This window comes from Mercenaria mercenaria, chromosome 4 (assembly GCF_021730395.1).
Source record: "Mercenaria mercenaria strain notata chromosome 4, MADL_Memer_1, whole genome shotgun sequence".
Classification (NCBI taxonomy): domain Eukaryota; kingdom Metazoa; phylum Mollusca; class Bivalvia; order Venerida; family Veneridae; genus Mercenaria; species Mercenaria mercenaria.
The window spans coordinates 18,777,513-18,791,939 of record NC_069364.1 but is presented as its reverse complement, the minus strand read 5'-3'; the positions used below and the strand labels follow the sequence as shown (position 1 = coordinate 18,791,939).

General features: G+C 36.4%; 1 protein-coding gene across 2 annotated transcripts in view; it reads left to right on the top strand.

Annotated features, from left to right (window-relative positions):
• Nucleotides 1–14,427, top strand: part of LOC123551110 (baculoviral IAP repeat-containing protein 3-like) — a 35,368-nt gene that overhangs the window by 9,801 nt on the left and 11,140 nt on the right. The window contains exon 1 of one of the 2 annotated variants that reach the window (XM_053540606.1): nt 12,787–12,920. The exons of the other annotated variant lie outside the window; for it this stretch is intronic. The gene's annotated coding sequence lies outside the window, so the exon portion shown is untranslated. Of the gene's footprint in view, nt 1–12,786; nt 12,921–14,427 lie in introns of those variants that run through there. 2 annotated transcript variants of the gene reach the window in all.

Here is a 14,427-nt window from a genome sequence, read left to right as displayed (position 1 = left end):
AATGGCTAACCAAAATAAGATGTTGTGTTTTTGTTATCCTCAAATGAAAGCGAATCTACAAACATTAACAAAAACCGCAACAATTTTGACTAAAATTATTTGTATTTGCAAAATAATTGTGTGAATTTTTGATCTTAACTTGCATTCCATGAAATTTACTTGCATTTAGCGAGTCCAAAATTTTAGCCCTGTGATTTGTGAAAGTAAAATTACATCTTCTGCGATTATGGTTCTGACTAACTCTAAAACTCTTGCATTTATGGAACATTTTTTAATTCAATTCCTTTATAATTCTGACCAACTAATTGAGCGCTTCAGAACTCCAGATTAAGGGCTGTATTTTGAATTACAAACTTGTTAGGGATCAGATATGACTTTATTTTAAAATGTGGATGTATCAATAAGAATTTTTTTTAAAATGTGGTTGTATCAGTAGGACCCTGTAAACAGTATTAATATATTCCAAAGAAAGATCGAGCCGAATTGCATGTCTGCGCCAATTGCACTTATCAACGCTATCCTGCTGTTGACAATTTGCAAAGGTGTCAAGTGAGTGTGGAATAAACGAAACAAACGCCAATAGCATAATGTAATGCATTAACACATAATTTTTTTGGGACTTCAAAAAATTAAGCGTCATAAAAATCCTGAAAGGGGAAATAATTCTACCAAAACGAAGGCAACCAAGTTAAATTTTTTATTTCAATTTGTGTCATAGAACAGATGAACCAATTTGGAAAGAAATATCTTTACTATTTTTCAAAAAAATGTAGTTTTATGTTGAAAGCCCGATTGGGCAATGTTTCCAGCCCGTTTTAAAATCTATATTTTTTTCTATAAGCCGATCCGATTCCCTATATTTAGGCCGAGCACAGCTTATCGGCAGAATCATAAGCTCAATCAATCACTGGTCAGTGTTCGAAATTTGCGGGTAGTCCGAAGCCTGTGGCTACCAAATTTCAACTCGGGCTAACGATTTTTCCGCAGTACAAGCCCGACCAGGCTACTAAATTTTCCTATAAATTGTTTTAAAAATCATGCTAATTAAACGAACTCGTACAGCAGGTGATTTCATATGGGTCTCCATTAATAAAAAACTAAGAAGACATCACGCATCGTCCAGACTGAGAATACTTATGAATTGTTGTGTTTTTTTTTTGGGGACTCTCACGTGTTGACAATCAAACACGAAGTCAAATATGTAACCACAGCGCTAATTGGCTGATTTCAATCACCTCTCACAAGTACCTGCAGTAGGCAAGAAACTTAAATTATGCTATCAGTGGTGTGTAAATGTGTATTCAGCAATCGTTATTTTATCTTGCAAATTGTCAAAAGTCCCAGTAGCAGTAATTGGCAATGCGATCTTAAAAAAACGGGCGTTATAGTTTACAAATGTTATATGGTGCAAAAAATTTAAATATTTTATATTTTAAGGTGTTAAAGTTCGGGGCAGTTTAAATTAGTGTCGGGCTGTCCAATAATTGTACTCGAGAGTTGAATATATTTTTTTTTGACTTGTCGATATCCGCCCCCTCTAGATAGACAACGTAAAATATCAAATGTATATCGGCCTACTCCAGGTCTCATTATTTAGACTAAGGTGTCAGGCTTGGAAAATTTCCTATCTGGTAGCCCAAATGGTCTAGTGGATTCAAATCTGAATTTCGCACACTGCGTGATACATGCAGTGAGCCTTTAAAAATAATAATCTAAAAGGCCTATTCAAATGATGAATAAATAAAAATGTAAAAAATAAGGAATTTCTATGCTATTTATGGGGGGGTGTTTGTTTAACATTATTATTATACAATGGAAAGTTAGTTACTCACGTTTCTAAAATTGTCAACTGGCCAACCATGCACATGCTGTACTGGAGTGCCGTCCATATTCTATATAAATAAAATAATTCCATTAATCAGTCATGCCTGCAAGTAAAATCACGGATTTTAATTTTAAAAATTCAATATAGGCTTAGTAAACAGAGAAGTTCAAAGAAAAAGTAACGGAAGGAATTAAAATACGATCTGAAAAGCGACACAAAAGGGGAAACTATTCTCTCATTCCCCCACTGAAGAACTCGTTGGAGAATGTTTTTGTTCCTCAAAATTTTCAAAATGTCGGCGCCCGTTGTAAGTGTAGAGGGCAAGTTACCTATGCTCGGCCAGTCCAGTGCTCGGCCACCTTATATTCTTTATTTTATCAAAAATAAAACTTGAAAACCTTGCTTTCGTGTTGTTTATTTTCCGATGTAAAAAACGCCATTCAAAAATGGGGTTTAAATCTGTGTCGGCCAGGCGCTTGTTTTTTTCAGCAGACGAAACAGGTCAATAGCGACAGCTGTCATTTTGCGTTTTCTGAGTTAAGATCACCGCACTCTATGGTAAAAACGTTCATCTGTATATTTTCTTACATAAATATTTACAAAAATGTATATTCTATTGAATTATATGCAGAATAACAAAAGTTTATGTTTTTTACTGCAAAAATTTTTCTTCTATCGGCGGCACTGTCAGTGTTTTCAATTAGAAAATAGCCCGCACCGCACCCCCCCTCCTTCGTTAAGTGTTAAACATTTTCTATCATTTAAATTCAAATATATCAACATTTTATTGTATTAGAGTTAATTACAGTTGCATTTGTTGTTAAGTAATTTAAAAAAATAAATAAAAAAGGAGCCCCCCCCCCCACCCGCTAAAAGTCAATTTTATTTTTATCTGCTATTCAAAGACCGTTCCATTGGTTTCAATACAATTTGCATTACAGATAAAATGTCTGCTGTTAAAAGAGGCCAACAGATCCATAGACCCGAACAGTTTTTAGCTGCAAAGAGCCTCGTAGACCGTGACGGCTACTCTATTCGAAAGGCTGCATATGAAACCGAAATACCATACCAAACACTGAGGGATCATCTGAATGGCAGATATGCTAATAAAGAAACAACATTTGGTCCAAGGCGGCTGTTAACCGCAGAACATGAGTCATCCCTCAGTAACTATTGTAAATACATGTCGTCGAGGGGTGTGCCACTGTCCAGATTAGTAGTAAAAACATTTAGCTCGTGACATCATTCACCAGCAAGGTGGTGGCGATGTTGTTCCATCTGGACAAATGGCTTCGGTGTTATCTAAAACGTCACCCAGAGTTATCTCTTAGAATGCGCATCCTTTGCAACAAGACAGGGTAGCAGTCACACAGGATACAGTGGATCATTACTTTGATCTTCTTGAGGAGACCTTGACTAAACTGAACATTATTCACGAGCCTGCTCGCATATTTAACTGCGACGAGTCTGGGTTTTCAGGCAGGCTTAATCCTTCTAAGAAGGTCATTGTGTCAAAAGGAACACGTTGCGCCTATCAATCAGTTGTTAATATGAGTGGCCATATTACCATTCTTAATGCTATATCAGCTATAGGTCAAACTCTGCCACCTATGTTGATTTATAGCCAGTGTCTTCCACGCAGTTACACGGATGGTGTGCCAGATAGCTGGGTCTTTAAATCAAAATTATATCAGTGTAGTCACGTTACCGGCTGATTAGCTTCTGACGCAACAAAATTAACAGCTTACTTTGAATATTCTTTCGGGTCGCAGACATCTTATTGTGCGGATATTGCGTTTCCCCTACTGATCTGACGGACGCTTATTAACATTAACGAAGACCGTGATATCCCGAATTTCATCGGGGTCGTCGCACGCCCATGGTCTAAACCGGAACTCCATATTTTTTTATTTGGATAGTATGTGTTGTTTGGATACCCTCGTATGTTACCGTAGTGGGATTCGATCCCGATTTTCGTCGCTTCGCGACGAAAAACGGTAAGATCGATTCCCTACTAAGTATATTATTTTAGAGAATTATATTGTTTACAAATATAATAGATGAAATCATTTCTAATCTTGTTAAACACAAATAATAAGAATACAGACACCTGTCTAAATGTATACATACTATATTTCATATATAAGTCCTTATTCAAGATTTATATCATGTATGGCAAACGCAAACTATGGTCAAAGTCCAGTCTTAATATATATAGCTTATAATGGCACTGCAGATATCTTGGTGTTGCCTTAAATCAACATTCATCGTTTGGTTTATTGGCAGATTCTGTTCTTAAGAAAGCCAATGCTGGCTTAAAGTTCGTTAACCGTAAAAAAGAATTTTTTACACAATATACTAAAAAGCTGCATGTTAAATCTTTGGTCCAATGTCGCTTTGATTATGCTCCCTCAGTATGATACAATGGCTTAACTCAGGGTTTGAAAAATAAATTGCAAATTACTCAAAAGGTTAGATTTGTTCTTAATGTTGATTCCAGAATCCCATATTGGTTATGAACATTTTAAATATCTTAATTGGCTACCAGTCAGGCGCGTAGCTGCTTTTACGCAGATACGCTGCTGTGTAGTGAAAATCTGGCAAGCTTGCTAATTTATTTGGTTGCAGCAAGAAGTCTATATCATGCAACGGCGATTGCTTCATACGCAATCATTGCCTACTTCACGTTTTGTAAACTTAAGTAATAGCAAACTGGTTAATATAATTAGTTGATTTAACTTGCATTGAAGTCCTTGTAGTTTTATAACAATTTAGGTACAGCCATTATCCTACTATTTGATTGCTTATATTGAAATAATCCTGACCATGCAAAATATTACATTCATGCACCATCTATGCTAACGATTTAAAGAGTCAAATTTCTATAATAAAATTATAATACAATGTAAAAAAAATAAACTGTTGGTTGAGAAAATCGGCAAAGAGACATTCTCAAGGCTAAAAGCTTTTGAATATGACAATTTTTATAACGCTACAGACGTAATATGAGCCGTGCCATGGGAAAACCAACATAGTGGCTTTGCGACCAGCATGGATCCAGACCAGCCTGCGCATCCGCGCAGTCTGGTCAGGATCCATGCTGTTCGCTTTCAAAGCCTATTGTAATTAGAGAAACTGTTAGCGAACAGCATGGATCCTGGCCAGACTGCGCGGATGCGCAGGCTGGTCTAGATCCATGCTGGTCGCAAAGCCACTATGTTGGTTTTCCCATGGCACGGCTCATATGACTCGTATGATAATTATTACGTTACTTTAAGATATCATAATTGTACTTAAATGTATGAAATAATCATGGTCCCAATGTTATAGAAAATAAAATGTTATAGAAATCAATCAATTACATAGAGGATATTACATGTGTGTCTTTTCATATTGAATTTATTAAACGAGTTGAATAAAATGATAAAATGCGGGGCTCTGCCGAGCATTTTATCAATTTTATTCAACGAGTTTAATAAATTCAATGTGGAAAGTCACAAATGTAATATTCTTTTTTATCACATATTAGCCTTTCTTGTCGAAACATAAAAAAAATCATCTTTCTTTTACTATATAAACTAGACAATTTGACCGACGTCGCCTATACTATAAATGACGTCGACGTCAAAGCTTTATTACACTAGTGTATTATCATTTTTATTAAATGGCTTTATTACACTCCCGCGACGTCAAACATGTGATAAAACGAGTTAAATCCTACGCGTATTACGCCGGTACAATTCATACGATATTACAGTATTTGACAACCAATTCATAGTAAGATAAATGTGTTCTTTCTTTATAATTGGTGATTACAGTTTTTTCAATGGCCTTATAGGTAACTATATTATATGTTCATTATATTCAGGAGACCTTAAACAACATTCTAAAAATATTACCCAATCAAGATTTCAGTGTAATACTTGGTTTTATATGTCGTTGTGATATATCAACGCTATGTTTATGATTCAATATTGTCGGCAAAATGTCTACCCAATGTTAATGTTTCGTGTTTTCGCACTTCGCCATTAAGATCTCACGCTTCTCCATCGTGAGCGGGGGATACGCGAAGCGCGGAATCATGATGGCAAAGCGCGAAATCATGATGGCAAAGCACGAGATCACGATGACAAAGCGTGAAATCGAGAGTTTTCACATGCGCGAAATCACGATGGCAAAGCACGAAATTGCTAAAGTTTCGCGATCTCTTCGCCATTCGCCATCGCTATCTCGCGCTTCTCATATCGTTAGAGAAAGCAGTTCATGCCACTGAAGCGCGAAGCGCAAGACCACGATGGCGGAACCGCGAAATAATTTAAACGGTGTAAGAAAATGTTTGCATATTACTGTTTATATACAAAAAGAAAGGGAACTATACCTATAAGGAAGTTGACGTAATGAAGACGTCGATATTATACCGGTATGCTTTCCCTATGCAAGGTATCGGTTTCAAAAATCTAAGCATTTTCATAACAGAAAACAATATTTCTAGTGCAGACATGCATAAAAAAATCAAAAGAAATTGATTTTGTAAAAATGAACAATAGTTGTTCAGGAGACCGATGGTTATTTTTTCAATTTTTTTTCAATCTTAAGTTGGTATTTCTGCTATTTTATCGAGTTTCACGTAATAGAACCTAATCTAAACAGAAAGAAAATTTGAAGGTCACCACATTAATTTTGGCGGCTTAAATTAAATAACAACGAGATGTGGTGTGGCGGGCATTTATAGAACGCAGGTTGGTACAAAATACGTAATCATTTTTTTTTTCCAACAAGGGCATTTATTCAGCCAAACTTTTTGTCAGTATTCTGTTTTTGTTCACAGCTTAAGGCAAAGTAAGTAAACAAGGGGATCAAAGCACAGAGCACCAAAACCACAACCACAGAGCCACGCATTTGCATAGTAGGCCCACAACAAAAGGAAGCTGTAATGGAAAAATATTTCAGACGGGTTGCTTCAAACATCCAACAAGTATATATTAATTTATGCTAAATATAGATGGTGGAGAAGGAAATGGTAAGGGGCAAAATTGGGCCGCGGGGGAGGGGGCGAGGAAGGAACCCGAAGGGGAAAGTTTAACAAGGACGAATATACAAAGGGAATACCACGTTCCTTAATAACAGTCACACTACAACGTACACCACAATAGCGCAGACACTCGTGTACCAAAGATAAACATACAACCACGACTAACTGAATAACATTGAAAAACGAAGAAGCAACACATAAGAAAACAGTAGGGCACCGTTATAGACTCATACACATACAAACGCATCCACACAAGTAGAAAAATACAATCGTGTACCGTCTTAGGATTCCTTGGCAACTGTTACGGGTAGTCAACGGCACCAGCCAACAAATTTTCTTAAATTATACATTAATCGACGAGAATTATTTTTTTCTTTATGGTGATGTAAAATTCATTGTTTTACACCGACAAATATTTGAAAAATGGAAAAAATCGCCGTTTTTGACTAAAAATTGACGTTCAGTTTCGCAGCATTTTTCGTCTTTAAATCAGCATATTGCAAATTTCCTGCATTAAATTTTTGAATTTTTCAATAAACGGTGTTTAAAATGTATACAATGCACTATGTTGGTTTTCCCATGGCACGGCTCAATAAGAGGTATCGCTTTGAATAATATCCTAAAGTTACATTAACGCATAAGCGTAGCTTTATAAAATTCTAATGAGTGAACTGCTAAATTGTTTGAAAATTATTACATTCTGAATGTTGACATCTCAGACGCTTATTAAAATAAAAATAAATAAAAAGTAAAATCTTACACATATACATATACTGGTATAAATCCTAGTATCTCGTAAATACGAAACCAGGACTAGCAAGTTTGAGCCGTCGGTCCTATGTACAAAGTTACGATTCTTGAGTTGCTCATATAGGTAATTACAACATAGAATTATACATGTTTAACCGCTGATGAGTTACAGCGAGTTTCCATCACAACCATTGTTTTCTGTGTTTCTTTCTTTTACCCCATCCGTTTAGCTGAATTCTATGAATCGCTTTTTCGATCACTGGGTAGGGCGTGACAATTTGGTAGAAGGTATCTGTCCGAAATCATTCGTCCTCCACCTCCGATTTTATGTGGTGAAGTTGAAAGTTACTTGTTGAGGAACACTGGTTAGGTTAACCGCCTATCGTAACAGAAAACAACACAAAACCTAAAACAAACAAACAGTTTTCTTTCTTTTTTATTTTATGGAATATTAATCATTTTTAGCAGAGTTTTTACTCGTACTTGTTATGTTTGATAGGTCTCTAATATCAGGAAAAATATTATATATGGGATATGTTTCAATTATGTGTCTATGAATACAAGCATAACCTTTCTTAAAACACATCTCTGGAGAGCTATAACCTCTTTCTAAAGGATGGTGTTTCTATCTAGCGTTGTTAATAAATTAACCTTTTCAGAGCAACAGCCTCCGTACAATGAATATACATTTTGTTTCCCCGTGGCTGCACTTTATTAATTTTAATATTGTAATATTAATTCAGCGTTATAATTTGGCCCATGGTAACAGATAGAGGTGTTGAATATGAGGGATGTAATTTGTTGCGATTTAGATAGTTTTTTATCCAAGCCTTGACCAGTACCAACTACGTTCAAGTACACGCTTTGCCACCACTTTCCGTTGCAGGCGAGTATCACAATTTTAGAGTATATTTACCATCCCAAATATGGTTTGCCAATAATATACTGCCACCACAGGAATGGGGATGGAAAATTGTCAATGGTAAACCTTTACTAATCAAATCGGATCTACGTCCGGCACCGGAAGTATTGCTGAAGATTTTATTAGATGCAACTGCACACAAAGCGATGTACATGTCGTAAACATAGACTTGATTGCTCCCTAGGATGTGGAGCATGCCGTGGAGACAGTTTTTTAAATTCAACATCTATTGATGACGATGGTGTTCAAAAACGGCAAGAGTAATATCTTCTCAAATGACAAGTTTTACGTCTGCTCCAAGTTAATTTACGTGTCCATCGATCTTCTTTAATGAGTAATATTGACATTGGTATATAATGTGCCACATTTTATTGTTATGGATATAAAATGTATTCATTCATTGTTAAATTCTATCTAGGATAATAGTTTTCTTATATATTTCATTCAATTAGCCAAACGTATTACTGATCCACTGTTTTAGATTTCTCCCATTAATGACTTTTATAGTGTAAGTTCATGTGCATTTCTGAACATATATTTATGTATGATCTGTTTCGGACAATTGTTCTACATGTTCAGTCATAAGCTTTATCATGGGACTTTAAACAATTTATGATGGAAATAGATGTTATATCATCAATATTTCAAATGTTTGTTTATGTGTTTCCATATGTACAATGATATGTTTACTTGTGCTAAGTCTATAAAAAGAACATGTTCAGCGAAGTAGGGAGTTGGGTACGGCGAGACAACTATGCTGTAGTTGGAGGTGTACTAACTGTTGAGCCTCCGTAAATTTGGAGGTGTATGTCTTACTTTGCTGGATCTTAAATGAATATCTTTGTTGATAGAATTACATTTGTAAGTTACATAATATATTTCATTTGATGTGTGTTTGTTATGTTAATGTGAACATTTATTTCATGAAAACAAAGCTTAAAATATATCGCATAATGTTCTTCTAAATAATATTAAATCGGTGGGGATAATTCCACCTAGTTTTAAAGATAGTTGTTTTTCTGTTCCTTTGTGAATAAAATATAATTATTAATTAATATCATAAATGTTTTTTTGATATTTCATTTTCAATGAATTAGTACATATGATTTGTGATTCATTATCCAAAGAAAATGCTACTGTGATATCAAAATTTATTACAGTGATGTAATGTAGGGATAACGCATGTTTTTTCGAGTAATAACATCTGCAGAATTTGCATGGATTGGTTGGTGCCCGAGCCCGTTAGGGCGAGGGTACCAACGTATCCCGAGGGATTCTGCAGATGTTATAACACGAAATGAACATGCGCTAACGCTATTCTAGCATAAAACGCGAAAAAACTGATAAACAAACACAATATCACTTTTTAAAACGTCATTATATTTCCACGAAATGCGCGGGAATGTCTGAGATGTCTTATTACGTTGACGTAATTTTGTTTTTAATTATTCGTTATGGGGCCGAATGACTTTTACGCTTTCAGTCAGTCAGTGTTTAAAGTTAAAAATAAGGGTCCATCGGCCCTTTCAGGGACAGTATAGCTTTCGCTATGTAGAGTATAGACTCCCGGCATGTCACCTGGTATGCCGTTAATGATGCTTTTTGAAGCCATAGTGGTGAAAATTTACATCTACGCCATTTCCGTAGAGTATGTTCCAAAGATATGTAATTTTGAAGCCAAAAGTGGGTCACTGTCGCGGCCAATAAGACCTAACTGACATCTCCCCCATGGTAGGCAACAGACAATATGAGAAGGCAAGATGTGGCAAGGGTCGCCCTTTAAAAGGGCGGTTTATGCCGCAGCTGCAGGCTGGTCCCCCGTGGTGTTTATGTCCCTCCCCGCTCACCCCTCACGTTGAGCGTGAAGTTTGAGCAGCTCAGGGTCATCTCTGCATGCCGTCTGTGGATTCGTCGATATACTGGCAGGTCTTCTATCTGGTCTACACGACTGTCCAACTCAGAAGTTTTCCACGAAGATCTTCCGCAGCGTTCAGTGGCTCGTTGCCGTCTGTCGCCATGCAGAAGTTCATCATTACCACCCGAGTTGAATGGAGCAAAAACCAGGGCGGGGTACATTGACCGCTCCCCACCCCCCAAAATAAAGCCTAGTTAAAATATACAGTAAGTATCCAAGTATACCAAAATTTCGATTAAATAAGTAATGCCTAACTGGCACAAATGTTCTTCCGTAATTAAGTACTTACTGTGGTAGAGATATGTCAGTTTTCATGTTATAATTATGAGCTGACAATTTCAAATGTAGATCTATGACCCGGAATTTTCTAAGACCCAGATATTTTTCAATGTTTATCTCCGCTTGCAGACATGTGCCTACACTGATAGTAAAACTATCAGATTAACAATTTCGAATGTCGGTCTACGACCTAGATCTCTTTGAATGTTGACCTGCATTTGCAGACCTGGGTCTACATTTTTCTGAATGTTGATCTACGACCATGTCGATCTACGACCTAGATTTTTCTGAATGTTGATCGACGACCTGGACTTTTTCGAATGTCGATCTACGACCTAGATTTTTCTGAATGTTGATCGACGACCTGGACTTTTCTGAATGTCGATCTACGACCTAGATTTTTCTGAATATTAATCTCCGACATGGACTTTTTCAAATGTCGATCTACGACCTAGATTTTTCAAATGTTGATCTACGACCTGGTCTTTTCTGAATGTCAAAAATCAGACGATACTTGTCAACTTTGCAGTAGCTTCGGGGTGTAAAACATTCGTTAATATCCAAGTTTAATTACCAGGTGGGCAGGAAATGAAATAATGTGTCTGCTGTGTTTTCCTGTATAACACTTTATAAACTCAATAATTATACTCTGTGATCAGAGAGAGACTGCCCAAGTGGCGGGCTAAGAGACTTGTTCCCGCTCTCATGAGCTAAAACTCAATTAGGATATTGTTAAAAGCTAGTTTGAAATATATTTATAATTAAAAAATGTTGTTAAATAGAGCAGTAAATAGAACTGTTTTAAAAGGCTAATTGAATATCGATTATATCTGTGAAATTAGACTGAACATTTATAAGTAACTGTGCATTGCTCTTCGTAGTAAATAAATGTTAGTTGATCGCGGCCGCGATCATATTGAATAGGACAAGTATATCCGCGCTGGGGAAAATATTTCATGATGGACCTGTGAATTCTTTACTTGTGGGTGAAACAGGTCTCATAAGCGTAAATACGACTAGCTTCTACTGATTATAAAACATACCGTACGATTTGTTGTGAATTCACTGTTGTTGTACTTTTAGTAGTTCAACCGCCACCCTTGTTTAAGAGCAACATTTAAAAAACATTTTTTTTTCATCCTCAAGTAATAAGTAAGTAGACTCGCCCAGTTTAATCAATCTAGACGCATATACATAGAGCGCTTACTTCACCCGATTTACATGCGGAACATTTTCACGCGTTTCGGGCTTTATCGTATGTTTAACATGGGATTTTTGAACCGTCCAAAGATGTTGGAAATGTTTGTCTCATTGTTTTGTTGTTGTTTTTTTTAATAAAAATGTTACTGCTTTCATTGTCTACCACTTTTTTCCACCCTTGCCTGAAAAAACAGTAATGACTTTGTACACTGTTCAGACAATTGTGCTCTGTTGAAATTTAACCAAACACAAGTTTACCTGCATAAACAGAAAGCATGATATTTCACCATGCGCGGATCCAGAGGAGTGGGGGGGGGGCGGGGGTCCGGACCCCCTCTGGAAAATCTTTAAAAAAGGAAAGAAGACAAGAAAGAAAGAAAATGTTTTTCGAAAAAGGCAACATTAGGACTGTATGTAAAGTATATACGGCTGCTGCTACATACGACCCCGACATAATTCATATTATTTATCTAAAAGAAAATAAGAATTTTACCTTCAAGAAAGCTTGATTTTATCATTTTCCCAAATTTAACAGGTTAGTCCATAAAACTGTCCCAGAATGCAAAAAATGAAGTGCTAAATTTCAAAATTTCTAGGGTGTGTGTGGGGGGGGGGGGGGGGTGCAGGGGATCGGGCCCCCTCTGAGAAAATTGGCTGTGTCCGTGCATGGTCACAATACCTGTCCAGTACTGGACATTATGGTAAACGCTTCTTTCCTGCACAAATGACAATTTCGCAACGTCTGTCCGGTTTGTACAAATTTCTGGCCGCGATATAAACCATTTGACTTGTAATGTGTTGTGTTTCGACACGCTTCAGGTACACAGACCAAGTGTTACGTTACAAACAAAAATTGTATTGACATGAAATGCAAATAAACTTCCGGTTTGTTGTTAGGTACACCCGTCATTTTGCAAATGTGGAATACCATTGAATGTGCATTGTTCGTTATCGTGTGAGGAGTAACCAGGAAGAATTTAATGATTGGTGTATACATGTATGTATCATACACCGCTCTTTATTATGTAAATTAAAACCTTATTGTTGTAATACCATAAAGATATGTATAATGTCTGTATAGATTTCATTTTTGTTACAAATAATATTTAAGTGTCTGATATTCTTTAGTGTTTTCGGGAAATCATATGGACCGAAAACGAAACTAATATAAATACTTATTACTTCAAAATATAGCGCTTTAAGTAGAAATATCATATTTGCGTGACTGAAATAAGTACAGCAGACAAATACTATTAACAACAGCCAGTTTAGCTATAAATACATTGGTACAGAAAAAAAAATCAACATTAAATAACAATAGCTAAAGCAAAAGCATGATTTTAAGATAATAGACGTAATAAAGTTTTTTCGAGAAATTTGGGCAGAACTATATCTAGAGACTGTTGAGTTGTAAGTATCTGATGCAAGACAGGTTTTCTCTTAAATGTGACTCGGAAGCTCTGTGGATTCAGTTGTGGTTTATTGAATCTATACTACATCTGCGGCTCGGTGTATTGCCTCTGGAACATTCAGCACCCAGAGATTTAAACATTGCACCTTCACATTCTGTTGTAGATGGACTGATCTTAAATTTGAGTCTATTTCTACCTACGCCTTCAACATGATATAAACGTTTACAAAGTACTTTTACAGAACGAGCGCAGGTCAGTTTATTATCAGACTTTTTGTCTGCGAACTTATTTGCGTTCTTGTTACGGCGAAAAGTGCTGTCTGCTTCAGAGCCCTGACTGTCGAGTAGTTTTGAAGCTGATCGTTTGCCAGCCTACATAGCTTCGGCGAACTTAAAACCTTCCTCGAACTTCCTGTCTTGGTTACTTCTGCCCAAGAGATTCAGTTTGATTTCAGTATCGTTCAGTCCATGAATTAGCAAATCCCGTAACAAAGCATCAGTGTAGATTACATCACTGGTGCAGTTATGGCACTTAATGATGAATTTGCAGACACCTGCTTGTCCACGTATTATAGTACCAAATGATTAGACAGTCTCATCACAATCCTGAGTCATGTTGCTGAGGGTGACACGAGTCACCATTGTGTTTTCTTCTCTCCTAGTAAGAGTCCGGAGAGTTTTCAGCACACCATTCTGTTTTGTCAGCATGTGAACCACCAGCCGATCGTGTTAGATTTCTATGTAACGTATCATCACAACTTTCAAGAAGTTGGATAACAATCTCTTTTCCAGTAATTTTTTGGCGTCCTTTTCATCTTTCCATCGAGACAGAAAGTATTCCATTCTTCACTCATATCTGTAAATTAACTTTAATGGCAATGTGCCATGAAAATTATGACCAAGCTTAGTATATATATTTATATAGTACAATAGTTTTCAGATAAGAATAATGTATTGTGATCAAATTTGGACTTTAGGAAGCTTGCATGGAGATCATGGTTTTACGTGTATTTAAGGTTGCCTTGGTTAAGATCAAGGACCATTGTTGCTCAAAATAGAGACATTGTTTTCTCTTGATAAATTCAGTTAGGAA